We start from the raw sequence: 13,698 nt of genomic DNA on the forward strand, positions 1-13,698 counted from the left end.
ATAAATGTGTCTCCCACAATATTTACCTGGAGACTCTACCCCAGCGAACACCTGGGAACATTTGGAGACATTTTCATGCCTGGGAGGTGATGTTGTGGGGCTGGAGTGCCACTGGATAGAGGCCATGGCTGCTGGGAAACACCATCCATTACACAGGACCCCTCCCTCAAATGGAGAGTGATGTGATCTGCAATGTCAGTAGTGTGTTTGAGAAACCCTGGACACAGGACTTGCTTTATTTGTAGAGTATTGACATTCTGCATTTCTGAACATTTGTAGCTGAGGGCAAAAAGAAAAATTTAAGAAAATGTGTTTAATTTAAACATTTCACAAAAATCTATTTCATTATCGGCCTCAAGTATTTAATAAGTTTATGCCTTCAAGTTGATGAAATGGAAATTCATATTCTAAGAGAAGTCAAGAAAATTTAAGCATAAAAATTTCTCCACCCCTTGGCCTCCTTGGTCTCCTCTCCTGTGCCTTGTGTATCTGCCTTATGCATCCACCAAGCCTCTGTATTGGCAGAAATACTTGCTCAGTCATCAAGAGCACCATTCTCCTAGCACCAAGGCAACTCCTTAATAGGCAACATTCCTTCTTGAACTCATTAGAGGTCACCATGGCCCATCATTTTGTACTTAGAGATGAGGATTTTATAAACTCTGTACATCGTTTAATGTACAGCCATCTATCTCATAAACCTAGATAGGACTTCCCCGGTGGGCCAGTGGTAAAGAATCTGCCAGCCAGTGCAGAGGACATGGGTTTGATCCCTGCTCCAGGAAGATTTCACTTGCTGTGGGACAATTAAGCCACGTGCCACGACTACTGAGCCCAAGCTCTGGAGCCTGGGAGCTGTACCTTCTGAGCCCGAGTGCCATCACTACTGAAGCCCGCGTGCTCCAGAGCTGAGGCTGCACATCGAGAGCAGCCACCGCAGTGAGAAGCCTGCGCACCACCACTGGAGAGCAGCCCCCACTCGCTGCGGCTGGAGAAGGCCTGCAAGCAGCAGCCAGGGCCCAGCACAGCCAGAACACGTAATAAATGAAAAGAGAAACCCACATAACTGGGCGTGGGCCTCTAAGTGGGAGAACAGTCCTTGGAGCTTTTTGAGAGGCTGTTCCTGGGTTACCATCCTCAGTTTAATTTGAATAAAACTCCATTTCTTTCATAGATCATCGAATTAATTTCTTCATTGACTGGAATGCGTAGGTGACTGGAGGACTGCAGCCTTGGCAACTAGATAGATAATTTCCATTTAGCTAGACAGCCAGTGTACTTAAAATTGTCCACACTTCTAAAATACAGTTCTTTTGTAGATTATCCTTTGTTGTGGTGACTGGGGATCAGGAGAGGGAGAATGAAGCCTACTGGTCACTGGGGAATTGTATCAAGACCCATCTTCTGATTTCTCTTCCTAGAGGTTTCTACATTTAGATAAACGTCCCACCCCTGAGAAAGTCCAAGTTTATGGCCTCCGACAGTAATGCTCTTCCTGTTTACCAGAAGACACGTCAGCTTCACACCAGACACACTGTCTAAATGAAGCTCATTCCATTTGAACCAGAATTGTTGACTTTTGCAGAAACAGAAGTAATGGGATCCAACTGACATTTAGGTGGAATACCCAAATGAGTGCAGCTGACACCTAATATCCAAGCAACATTCACTTGACTGTCAAGATCTTCGTATTATTTTGTTAAACTGATCCTCCAAATTCCGTCCCCTGAATCACTCCCTAGCATGCAGCTGGACGTCCCAGTCCTGTAATGCACTGCAAGTTATTCCTTGTCAGGCTGGATTTGGCACTGTACCAGGTCATGGGCTGGAACCCAGCAAGCCAGCCCTCACAGTCAAAACAGCCCTCACCATCGAAGAGAGCTGAACCATGGATCGCAGGTCCAGCAAAACCCAAGGTAATGTCACAACCAAGGTCTATTTGCTCTCTCTTGTAAGAAGACTTGATTTTGCCATTTTTCTTTACTGTGTTAGTGAGAGAAGGTAGTACCACACTCAGATCCAAGCCTTGACAAATCTGGTCTTCATTTTAATTCAAGTCTGCTCTCAGAGTGTTATCAGTGTTGCACTCTTCTGTGGTAGATCATACAGTATAGGTATTTGGTTCTAAGCTGCCAGGCACTTGACCCGTGTCTGTGGTAGATGATCCAAATGTTGAGAATGATTTTGTTTTCCCATCCAGACAATCCCAAACCAGTCCTCCCTTGGAAATGTCTCTGACAGATTTTCCAGTGTCATTCACGACAGAGGAGTACACATCGTTTACACACAGCTTGGTGTGGAGGTCTCAATGGCAAGACTGTGAGAAGTTGTCTGGTGTCTACTGAGGGCGAGCTGCAGCCACAGCTGAGGCCATGGGCTTGTTACGGGTTCGGCAGCAGCTGTCCTGGCTGGAGGGTGAAGTGAAAGCCTTGTGGTTGCTCTTGGCTAAACCTGATTTGTATGGTAGTTGATCACACTATTCATGTACAGTTGACCCTTGAACTATGTGTGGGTTGTGGGCCAACTCTCCTCACAGTCTAAAATCTACATATAAATTATAGTTGACCATCTGTACCCATAGTACCTCCATATCTGAGGTTCCTCTGTGTTTGTGGCTAACATCTGCAGATTCAATGAGTCACAAATTATGTAGTCCATATTATTTAATATTGGAAAATAAATCCACATGTAAGTAGACCAGCCTAGTTCAAACCTGCTTTGTTCCAGGGTCAAATGCATTTCCCTCCCTAGTATCTGCGCTTTTTTTCTCCTCTTTATTAAATCTTTGTTCCTTACTAGCTCATTCCTGATTTTCCTTACTCCTCATTTATTTTTCATTTCTCTACTTATTTTTGTTACTTCTTGCCTTATTTCTCTCTCCTCATGTCAAGGTGTTGCTGAACCAAGATTGACTTTTATGCCTTGTGTGCAGAAAAACCTGTCTTCTGACACAGGGTTGCAGTGAAAGAAAATGCAGCATTTACTGTAGGTGACAGCAACCATAAGTTCATTTTCTAAGTCTGTCTCTTCCTATTTTGTAAATAAGTTCATTTGTATAATTTCTTTTTTTGTTCAGTTCAGTTCAGTTGCCCAGTCATGTCCGACTCTTTGCAACCCCATGAATCGCAGCATGCCAGGCCTCCCTGTCCATCACCAACTCCTGGAGTTTACTCAGACTCACGTGCATTGAGTTAGTGATGGCATCCAGCCATCTCATCCTCTGTCTTCCCCTTCTCCTCCTGCCCCCAATCCCTCCCAGCATCACGGTCTTTTCCAATGAGTCAACTCTTTGCATGAGGTGGCCAAAGTACTGGAGTTTCAGCTTTAGTATCAGTCCTTCCAAAGAACACCCCAGAGTGATCTCCTTTAGAATGGACTGGTTGGATCTACTTGCTGTCCAAGGGACTCTCAAGAGTCTTCTCCAACACCACAGTTCAAAACCTTCAATTCTTAGATATAATGGTCATCTGAGTTAAATTCACCCATTCCAGTCCATTTTAGTTCACTGATTCCTAGAATGTCGACGTTCACTATTGCCATCTCCTGTTTGACCACTTCCAATTTGCCTTGATTCATGGACCTTACATTCCAGGACTTGGTGATGGACAGGGAGGCCTGGCATGCTATGATTCATGGGGTCACAAAGAGTCGGACACAACTGAGCAACTGAACTGAACTGATAGGTGCATGAGCTTATTTCTGGGTTTTCTATCCTGTTCCATTGAACTATATTTCTGTTTTTGTGCCAGTACCGTCCTGTTTTGATGACTGTAGCTTTGTAGTATGGTCTGAAATCAGGGAGCTTGATTCCTACAGTTCCATTTTTCTTTTGTCAAGATTGCTTTGGCTATTTGGGGTCTTATGTGTTTCCATATAACTTTTGAGACTTTTTTTGGTTCTAGTTCTGTGAAAACTGCCATTGGTAATTTGATAGGGGTTGCTTTGAATCTGTAGATTTCCTTGAGTAGTACAGCCATTTTGCGAATGTTGATTCTTCCAATCCATGATCATACTGTATCTTTCCATCTGTTTATGTCTTCTTTGATCTTTTTCATCAGCATCTTGTAGTTTTTGAAACACAGGTTTTTGTCTCCTTAGGTAGGTTTATTCCTAGGTATTTTATTCTTTTTGATGCAATGATAAATGGAATTGCTTCTTGAGTTTCTCTTTTTGATCTTTTGCTGTTAGTGTATAAAAATACAATAGATTTCTGTGTGTTATTTTGTAGCCTGCAACTTTAGCAAATTCACTGATGAGCTCTAGTAGTTTTCTGATAGTATCTTTAGGATCTTCTCTGTAGAGTATCATGTCCTCTGCAAAAATTGACAGTTCAACTTCTTCTTTTCCAATTTGGATTCCCTTTACTTCTTTTTCTTCTCTGATCGAAGTTAGCTATAGCTAACTTCCAAAACTGTGCTGAATAAAAGTGGTGAGAATGGACATCCTTGTCCTGTCTTGTCTTGTTCCTGATCTCAGAGGGAATGCTTTCAGCTTTTCACCACTGAGTATGATGCTAGCTCTAATTCAAGAAAATTAGAGATAGCAAGGGAACATTTCAAGAAAAGAGGGGCAGAAGGACAGAAATACACAGGACAGAAATAGTATGGACCTAACAGAAGCAGAAGATATTAAGAAGCAGAGGCAAGAATACACAGAAGAAGTATACAGAAAAGATCTTCATGACCCAGATAACCAGGATGGTGTGATCACTCACCTACACCCAGACATCCTGGAATGTGAAGTCAAGAGGGCCTTAGGAAGCATCACTATGAACAAAGCTAGTGGAGGTGATGCAATTCCAGCTGAGCTATTTCAAATCCTAAAAGACAATGCTGTGGAACTGTTGACTTAATATGCCAAAATTTGGAAAACCCAGCAGTGGCCACAGGACTGGAAAAGGTCAGTTTTCATTCCAATCCTAAAGAAAGGCAATGTCAAAGAATGCTCAAACTACCTCCCACTTGCACCCATCTCACATGCTAGTAAAGTAATGCTCAAAATTCTCCAAGCCAGGCTTCAACAATATGTGAACCATGAACTTCCAGATGTTCAAGATGGATTTAGAAAAGGCAGAGGAACTGGAGATCAAATTGCCAGTATCCGTTGGATCATTGAAAAATCAAGAGAATTCCGGAAAAATATCTATTTCTGCTTTATTGACTATGCCAAAGCCTTTGACTGTGTGTGAAAGGTTGTTGTTGAATCACGCAAAGACGCTAGGATTCTTGGCCCCCGGAGGACAAGAATTCAATCCGGGGCCAGAGACGAGGCTTGATCGCTCAGAGCTTTTGTGGAATAAAGTTTTATTAAAGTATAAAGGAGATAGAGAAAGCTTCTGACATAGGCATCAGAAGGGGGCAGAAAGAGTACCCCCCTGCTAGTCTTCAGCTGGGTGTTATATAGTCACCAGCAGTCTGTTAATGAAAGAAAGGAACGTCTTAAAATTCAGAATGGCACCAGGCCCCTCACCCATAAGATGCATTTTGGGATAATCTTAGCACCCAATGGTTCATCCTAGGCCATAAAATGATTAGCTTGAATCTTGAAGAAGGGCAGATCACCATACAAATAGTTTCATTTACATAGATTAGGGGAACAATATCTGAATATAACATACTGGTTTGTCAAGTAGGTTTTGAGCCAAGAGGCAGAACCGACTTGAAGACAGAGTTTGGGGTAAATGCATAGCCCATTAGCATAGCTTAAGACAAACATTTCCATAAGAAAAAGGCATTGGTTAACTCAAGGTTTGAGAATAGTTAACTTCAGGTGAAACCAGATGTCATTATGGCAACACAGTATTTTAAGAGAAACCTCCTTTTAAATTTGTACAGAGAAGGAAAAAATATCGGTAGTTTGTTTCCTCCTGCCGCTTCAGAGAGATAAAAATGTCTGACACTTGCAGGCTATTTCCTCTGTTTGGAGACCCCTGGCCTTCCTGCCTGTTACCCTCTCATGTGGATCATAATAAACTGTGGAAAATTCTGAGAGAGATGGGAATACCAGACCATCTGACCTGCCTCTTGAGAAATCCGTATGCAGCCAGGATTCAACAGTTAGAACTGGACATGGAACAACAGACTGGTTCCAAATAGGGAAAGGAGTACATCAAGGCTGCATATTGTCACCCTGCTTATTTAACTTATATGCAGAATACATCATGAGAAATGCTGAGCTGGATGAAGCACAAGCTAGAATCAAGATTGCTGGGAGAAATATCAATAACCTCAGACATGCAGATGACATCACTCATGGCAGACAGTGAAGAAGAACCAAAGAGCCTCTTGATGAAAGTGAAAGAGGAGAGTGAAAAAGTTGGCTTAAAGCTCAACATTCAGAAAACGAAGATCATGGCATCCGGTCCCATCACTTGATGGCAAATAGATGCAGAAACAGTGGAAACAGTGTCAGACTTTATTTTTTTGGGCTCCAAAATCACTGCAGATGGTGACTGCAGCCATGAAATTAAAAGATGCTTACTCCTTGTAAGGAAAGGTGTTGTAGCCACACGTTCCGGGAAACAAACTCACTCAGAAGGACAATGCAGATAGTGGAGTGCAGTTTATTACACCAGTGGGCCAAAGGCAGAGTCTCCTCTTAGCCAAGGACCCCGACCAGCATTTGTGAAAATCTTTTATACCCCATGTATTTGTGTCTGAACCCACCACTCCAAATTCCTTGAGACTTACATAAACCAAGGAAAATACAATCCCAATAACCCCAGCATTCACACGCTATGTGCTCATGTGCTCAAACAGTCAAACGATTAGCCAATAATCAATAAACCTGAGGTTACACTCTGATAGGTACAGAAAAATTTATGGCCTGTCTGGAGGAAGGGATGATTAATGTATGTTTTCTCTTAGGCGATGAGTAACCTAGATATGATCTTCAAGGTTCCCCTGTCTGGAGGAGGGTCTTATCCTTCTGTGGTTGTTTTCATAGGCACTAAACACAGAGTTCAGAGTCCATTGGAAAGGTGGCCGAGCATGATCAGCATGAAGAGGCCTAAGATGGGGTCCAGGCCCTATGAATTCCTTCTTCATTATGACCAACCTAGATAGCATATTCAGAGAAGGCGATGGCACCCCACTCCAGTACTCTTGCCTGGAAAATCCCATGGATGGAGGAGCCTGGTGGGCTGCAGTCCATGGGGTTGCGAAGAGTTGGATGCGACTGAGTGAGTCCCCTGTCACCTTTCACTTTCATGCATTGGAGAAGGAAATGGCAACCCACTCCAGTATTCTTGCCTGGAGAATCCCAGGGACGGGGGAGCCTGGTGGGCTGCCGTCTATGGGGTCACACAGAGTTGGACACAACTGAAGTGACTTAGCAGCAGCAGCAGCAGATAGCATATTAAAAAGCAGAGATGTTACTTTGCCAGCAAAGGTCCATCTAGTCAAGGCTATGGTTTTTCCTGTAGTCATATATGGATGTGAGAGTTGGACTATAAAGAAAGGTGATCACTGAAGAATTGATGCTTTTGAACTGTGGTGTTGGAGAAGACTCTTGAGAGTCCCTTGGACAGCAAGGAGATCCAACCAGTCCATTCTAAAGGAGATCAGTTCTGAATATTCATTGGAAGGACTGATGCTGAAGCTGAAGCTCCAATACTTTGGCCACCTGATGGGAAGTCACTCCTTGGAAAAGACCCTGATGGTGGGAAAGATTGAAGATTGGAGGAGAAGGGGATGACAGAGGATGAGATGGCTGGATGGCATCACTGACTCAATGGATATGAGTTTGAGTAAACTCTGGGAGTTGGTGGTGGACAGGGAGGCGTGGCGTGCTGCAGTCCATGGGGTCGCAAGGAGTCGGGCAAGAATGAGCAACTGAACTGAATTGATGATGCTAGCTGTAGGTTTGTCATATACGACCTTTATTATGTTGAGCTGTGTACCCTCTAGGCCCACTGTCTGGAGAGTTTTTTTTTTTTTTTTTTATCATAAATGGGTGCTGAGTTTTGTCGACAGCCTTTTCTGCATCTATTGAGATGATCATGTGGTATTTTTCAAATTGTTGATATGGTGTATCACATTAACTGATTTGTGGTTGTTGAAAGTTTCTTGCATCCCTGGGATGAATCCCACTTGATTATGGTGTATGATCTTTTTAATGTATTGTTGGATACAGATTGCTAGTATTTTGTTGAGGATTTTTACATCTATCTTCATCAGTGATATTAGCCTGTAATTTTCTTTTTTTTGTGGTATCTTTGTCTGGTTTTGGCATAACGGTGATGGTGGCCTCATGAAATGAATTGGGAAGTTTTCCTCTCTCTGCAACTTTTTGGAAGAGTTTCAGAGGGATAAAGGTTTGATAACTCTTCCCTAAATGTTTGATAAAATTCACCCGTGAAGCCTTCAGGTTGTAGACTTTTGTTTGTTGGGAAGTTTTCAGTCATGGTTTCAATTTCAGTGCTTGGTCTGTTCATATATTTTCTATTTCTTACTGGTTCAGTCTTGGGAGACTGTACCCTTCTAAGAGCTTGTCCATTTCTTCCAGGTTGTCCATTTTATTGGCATACAGTTTTTCACAGTAATCTGTTATTCTTGGTATTTCTATGGAGTCAGTTGTAACTTAACCGTTTTCATTTCTAATTTAACTGATCTGAGTCCTCTCCCTTTTTTTCTTGATGAGTCTGGCTAAAGGTTTATCAGTCTGGTTTATCTTTTCAGAGAACCAGCTTTTAGTTTCGTTGATCTTTGCAATTGTTTTCTTTCTCTATTTCATTTATTTCTACTCCGATATTTACGATTTCCTTCCTTCTACTAATTTTAGGTTTTGTGTGTTCTTCTTTCTCTAGTTGTTTTAGATGTGAGGTTAAGTTGTTTATTTCAAATTTTCCTTGAGGTAAGATTGTATTGCTATAAACTTCCTTCTTCGAACTGCTTTTCCTGCATCCCGTAAGTTTTGGACCATTTAGCTTTTGTTTTAATTTGTCTCTAGGCATTTTTTTATTCCTTCAGTGATCCAGTGGTTGTTTAGTAGCATGTTGTTTAGCCACCACAAGTTTGTATTTCTCAGAGTTTATTTTCTTGTGGTTTATTTCTAATCTCATAGTGCTGTCATCAGAAAAGATGCTTGAGACGATTTTGATTCTTTTAAATTTACCAAGGCTCACTTTGTGGCTCTATAAATATCAATTAAGTTCAACTTAGGAACCAGAGATGAAATAGCTAACATCTGTTGGATCATAGAAAAAGCAAGAGAATTCCAGAAAACATGTACTTCTGCTTAGTTGACTGTGCTAAAGCCTTTGCTGTGTGGATGAAACAAACTTTGGAAAATTCTTAAAGAGATGGGAATACCAGCCCAGCTTACCTGCCTCCTGAGAAATCTGTTTGCAGGTTAAGATGCAACCGTTAGAACCAGACAAGGAAAAATGGGCTTGTTTAAAATTGGGAAAGGTGTACATCACAGCTGTATATTGTTATCCTGCTTATTTAACTTATATGCAGAGTACATCATGCGAAATGCTGGGCTGGATGAAGTGCAAGCTGGTGTCAAGACTGCTGGAAGAAATATCAATAACCTCAGATATGCAGATGACATCACTCTTATGGCAGAAAGCAAAGAGAAACTAAAGAGCCTCTTGATGAAAGTAAAAGAGGAGAGTGAAAAAGCTGGCTTTAAGCTCAACATTCTAAAAACAAAGATCCTGGCATCCATTCCATCACTTCTTGGCAAATAGATGGGGAAACAAAAGAAACCATGACAGCCTTTATTTTCTTGGGCTCCAAAATCATTGCAGATGGTGACTGCAGCTATGAAATTAAAACATGCTTGCACCTTAGCAAAAAAGCTATAACCAATCTAGACAGCATATTAAAAAGCAGAGACATTACTTTGCAGATGAAGGTCCATCTAATCAAGGCTATCGTTTATCCAGTAGTCATGTATGGATGTGAGAGTTGGACCATAAAGAAAGCTGATAAGTTAAGAATTGATGCTTTTGAACTGTAGTGTTGGAGAAGACTCTTGGGAGTCCCTTGGACTGCAAGGGGATCCAACCAGTCAATCCTAAAGGAAATCAATCCTGAATATTCATTGAAAGGACTGATGCTGAAGCTGAAGTTCCTATACTTTGGCCACCTGATGCAAAGAACTGACTCATTGGAAAAGACCCTGATGCTGGGAAAGATCGAAGGCAGGAGGAGAAGGGAACGACAGAGGGCAAGATGTTTGCATGTCATCACTGACTCAGTGGACATGAGTTTGAGCAATCTCTGGGAAGTGGTGAAGGACAGGGAAGTCTGGCTTGCTGCAGTCCATGGGGTCTTGTTGGACAAGACTGAGTGACTGAACAACAACAATGAAAATGACAATAAAAAGAGAGCAGGGATGCTATAGTATTATCAGATAAATTAGACTTAAAAATGTGTAAGAGGCAAAGTACATTATATATTAACAATGGTTCAACATGGCAAGAAGATACAGCAATTATAAACATTTATGCAACTAACAACAGACCTTCAAAATATATAAAGCAAAGATGGACATCGCTGAAAGAAGAGATAGTTGTGTAATAAGCATGTAACCCCAAAGGGAAAGGGGTGGGAGACTTTTCACCAAACTGTAACAGCCCCTGAATTCTCCTTCTAAGGAGTGAAGGAGCTTTCCCCTATCTTTCTCTCCTTCCATGAGCTTCTTGGAATGAAGTGTTCCCTGCCACGTTGAGAACTTTGGCTTGTTTTGTAAATTCCCTAGGGTTGCTTCTGTGTCTTTTAGGAGGACAGCTTAGTTGTGCTCCTGCCCAAATACTTGCTCAATAGAGATGAAGACTTTGGTTTTCTCAGGGCTAGAGTAGGCTCAGCACAACATCATAAACTTACCACTTACATAAAATTCATTGACTTCACGGGAAACAATATAAAGTTACTGAATTTGTCAGTTAAAGACTAAGAAGCTAAAATTGAACATCTATGATCCATATCATTTTACATGAAAGACATTAAAAATTATATTGGAGTGTAGTTGATCTACACTGTTGTGTTAGTTTAGGTGTACAGCAAAGTGGAAATAATTTTAACACTAACAAAATAGAAAGGCCATGCTGCTGCTAAGTCGCTTTAGTCGTGTCTGACTCTGCACGACCCCATAAACGGGAGCCCACCCGGCTCCCCTGTCCCCGGGATTCTCCAGGCAAGAACACTGGAGTGGGTTGCCATTTCCTTCTCCAATGCATGAAAGTGAAAAGTGAAAATGAAGTTGCTCAGTCGTGTCTGACTCTCAGTGACCCCACAGACTGCAGCCTACCAGGCTCCTCTGTCTAGGGGATTTTCCAGGCAAGAGTACTGGAGTGGGGTGCCATTGCCTTCTCCATAACCATGGAATAAATATACTTCTTTAGCTTCAATATATCTAGTTCTTGGGAAAAGAATTTTGTATGTTGTATGTCAACAAATTGAAATATCTTTACCTGCCACAATCTTTAGATGACGTTTTGTGAATATTTGATTCAGTTTAAATTCCCCTTATAATCTAAATATTTGATATTGTTCATACACTGGAGTCAATGATTTCTTTGAGAAAGAAGATTTATCTCCCTTTCCCAGGACAGAATCAACCACTTCCTGAAATATATTTTCATAATTTTGAAGCAAGCCTTTATTATGTAATTGATAACATTGCAATCAAATATTTGTTGTTCTGTTATAGCAATTCCCAGGAAAGGGTTGATGGCTTCCCATGTGTATAAGCCAATATTTTATATTTGGAGAATGTCAAGGAAATGAATTACTCAGTAGATCCAGATTAATTACGAAAGAAAAAGACTGAGGCATCTGGGAGTAAGAGTATTTAGCAACTGCAAGAATAGACTACATGCAGGTCTAAAACCTGCGTCTGCCACCAGGATGTGTGACTACAAAACAAGCTTTCAATACCCCATTGTGGCTGTTGTTCAGTCATTAAGTCGTGTCTGACTCTTTGCAACCCTGTGGACAACAGCAAGCCATGCTTCCCTGTCCCTCACTATCTCCCAGAATTTGCTCAAACTCATTTCCATTGGGTTGGAGATGCTATTAAACCATCTCATCCTCTGCTGCCCTCTTCTTCTGCCTTTAATCTTTCCCAGCATCAGGGTCTTTTCCAATGAGTCCACTGTTCCCATCAAGTGGCCAAGGTACTGGACCTGCATGTTCAGCATCAGCCCTTCCAATGAACATTCAGGGTTGATTTCCTTCAAGATTGAGTGGTGATCTCCGTGCTGTCCTAGGGACTCTCAAAAGTCTTTTCTAGGGCTACAATTCAAAAGCGTCAATTCTTTGGCTCTCAGCCTTCTTTACAAAACAAGCTTTCAGTATCCCAGTACACTGATATTCTGTAAGGTTGAAATGCTAATGTACTTACTGGGATAAAATCAGGATAGGCTTTTAAGTGAGAATAGATATGGTGACATTTTTTTTAAAGGAGTGTAGAATTATTCAGTTTGAAAAATTAATTCAAAGTGATCCTCAAGATATATATTGTTACATAAATTCAGATTTCATAGTTTTTAAAAAGACAGTAATGCATGTTATTTCTGTATACATGTATACATGTTGCTGCTGAGTCATTTCAGTCGTGTCCAACTCTGTGAGACCCCATAAACAGCAGCCCACCAGGCTCCCCCGTCCCTGGGATTCTCCAGGCAAGAACACTGGAGTGGGTTGCCATTCCCTTCTTCAATGCATGAAAGTGAAAAGTGAAAGGGAAGTCGATCAGTCGTGTCTGACTCTTTGTGAGCCCATGGACTGCAGCCTACCAGCCTCCTCTGTCCATGGGATTTTCCAGGCAAGAGTACTGGAGTGGGGTACCATCACCTTCTCCATGTATACATGTTATTACCCCAAATATTAGGATTTTGGATATCAGGCACACTTTATTTCAGAATGTCAGTTACAGACACAACCCTTCCTTCCCTGGCTGAGGTTTTCGGACTTTCTAAGGTGTCATCTAATAGTTACATATCCTTTTGGTAGAGGTCACTGCATATGCCTTTGGCCACATATTCTCAATTGTCTCATGTTAGAAACAGTATTCAGCCGAGGATGATGCCATGCGTTGATGGCCAAAGAATGAACATCTGGAAGGTGACTCAATCCAAACACATTGCTTTATTCCCTCAAATTTTACTAGTCAAATTTTAGAAGTTTGATATCACGCAGCAGCAATGTTTCTCCGTGTTAGGTTGGGTCTGTGTAACTAGTCAGCTTATTTTACTTGGAATATGCTGTGCTTAGTCAGTCAGTCGTGTCTGACTCCCTGTGTTACTGTGAACTGTAGGTGTCACAGACTTCTCTGTCCAAGGGGATTCTCCATGCAAGAATACTGGAGTGGGTTGCCAAACCCTCCTCCAGGGGATCTTTCCAACTCAGGGATCGAACCCAGGTCTCCCACATAGCAGACAGATTCTTTACTGTTTGAGCCACCAGGGAAGCCCTGCACATGGATGCCAAATAGCAAAATCCTTGGTCTTTACTGAGGTGCATATGGGAAAATGTTTGGGAGCTATTATGTGTGTGCATGTATGTGTGCCCTTGTTGAAGATGATTTATGAAGGAAAATTTCCACACTGTTTGCCTGCTGAAGGCCCAGAATTTGTTATTCCTTTCATTTCTCCGTGCAAAACAGACCAGTTTTTCTCCCAGACCCTCTCCCTTGTCATACAGAACCAAGGCAGCTGACACGCAGCGCTGACGTTGTTTCCCTGAG

At 41.8% G+C, this 13,698-nt stretch overlaps 1 pseudogene; it reads right to left on the minus strand.

The window, feature by feature from the left end:
• Nucleotides 1-1,374: 1,374 nt before the first annotated feature.
• On the minus strand, nucleotides 1,375-2,579 carry LOC139179607 (voltage-dependent anion-selective channel protein 2 pseudogene; annotated as a pseudogene).
• Between the last annotated feature and the right edge of the window lie 11,119 nt (nucleotides 2,580-13,698).

The sequence above is a fragment of the Bos indicus genome, chromosome 3, assembly GCF_029378745.1.
Source record: "Bos indicus isolate NIAB-ARS_2022 breed Sahiwal x Tharparkar chromosome 3, NIAB-ARS_B.indTharparkar_mat_pri_1.0, whole genome shotgun sequence".
NCBI lineage: Eukaryota > Metazoa > Chordata > Mammalia > Artiodactyla > Bovidae > Bos > Bos indicus.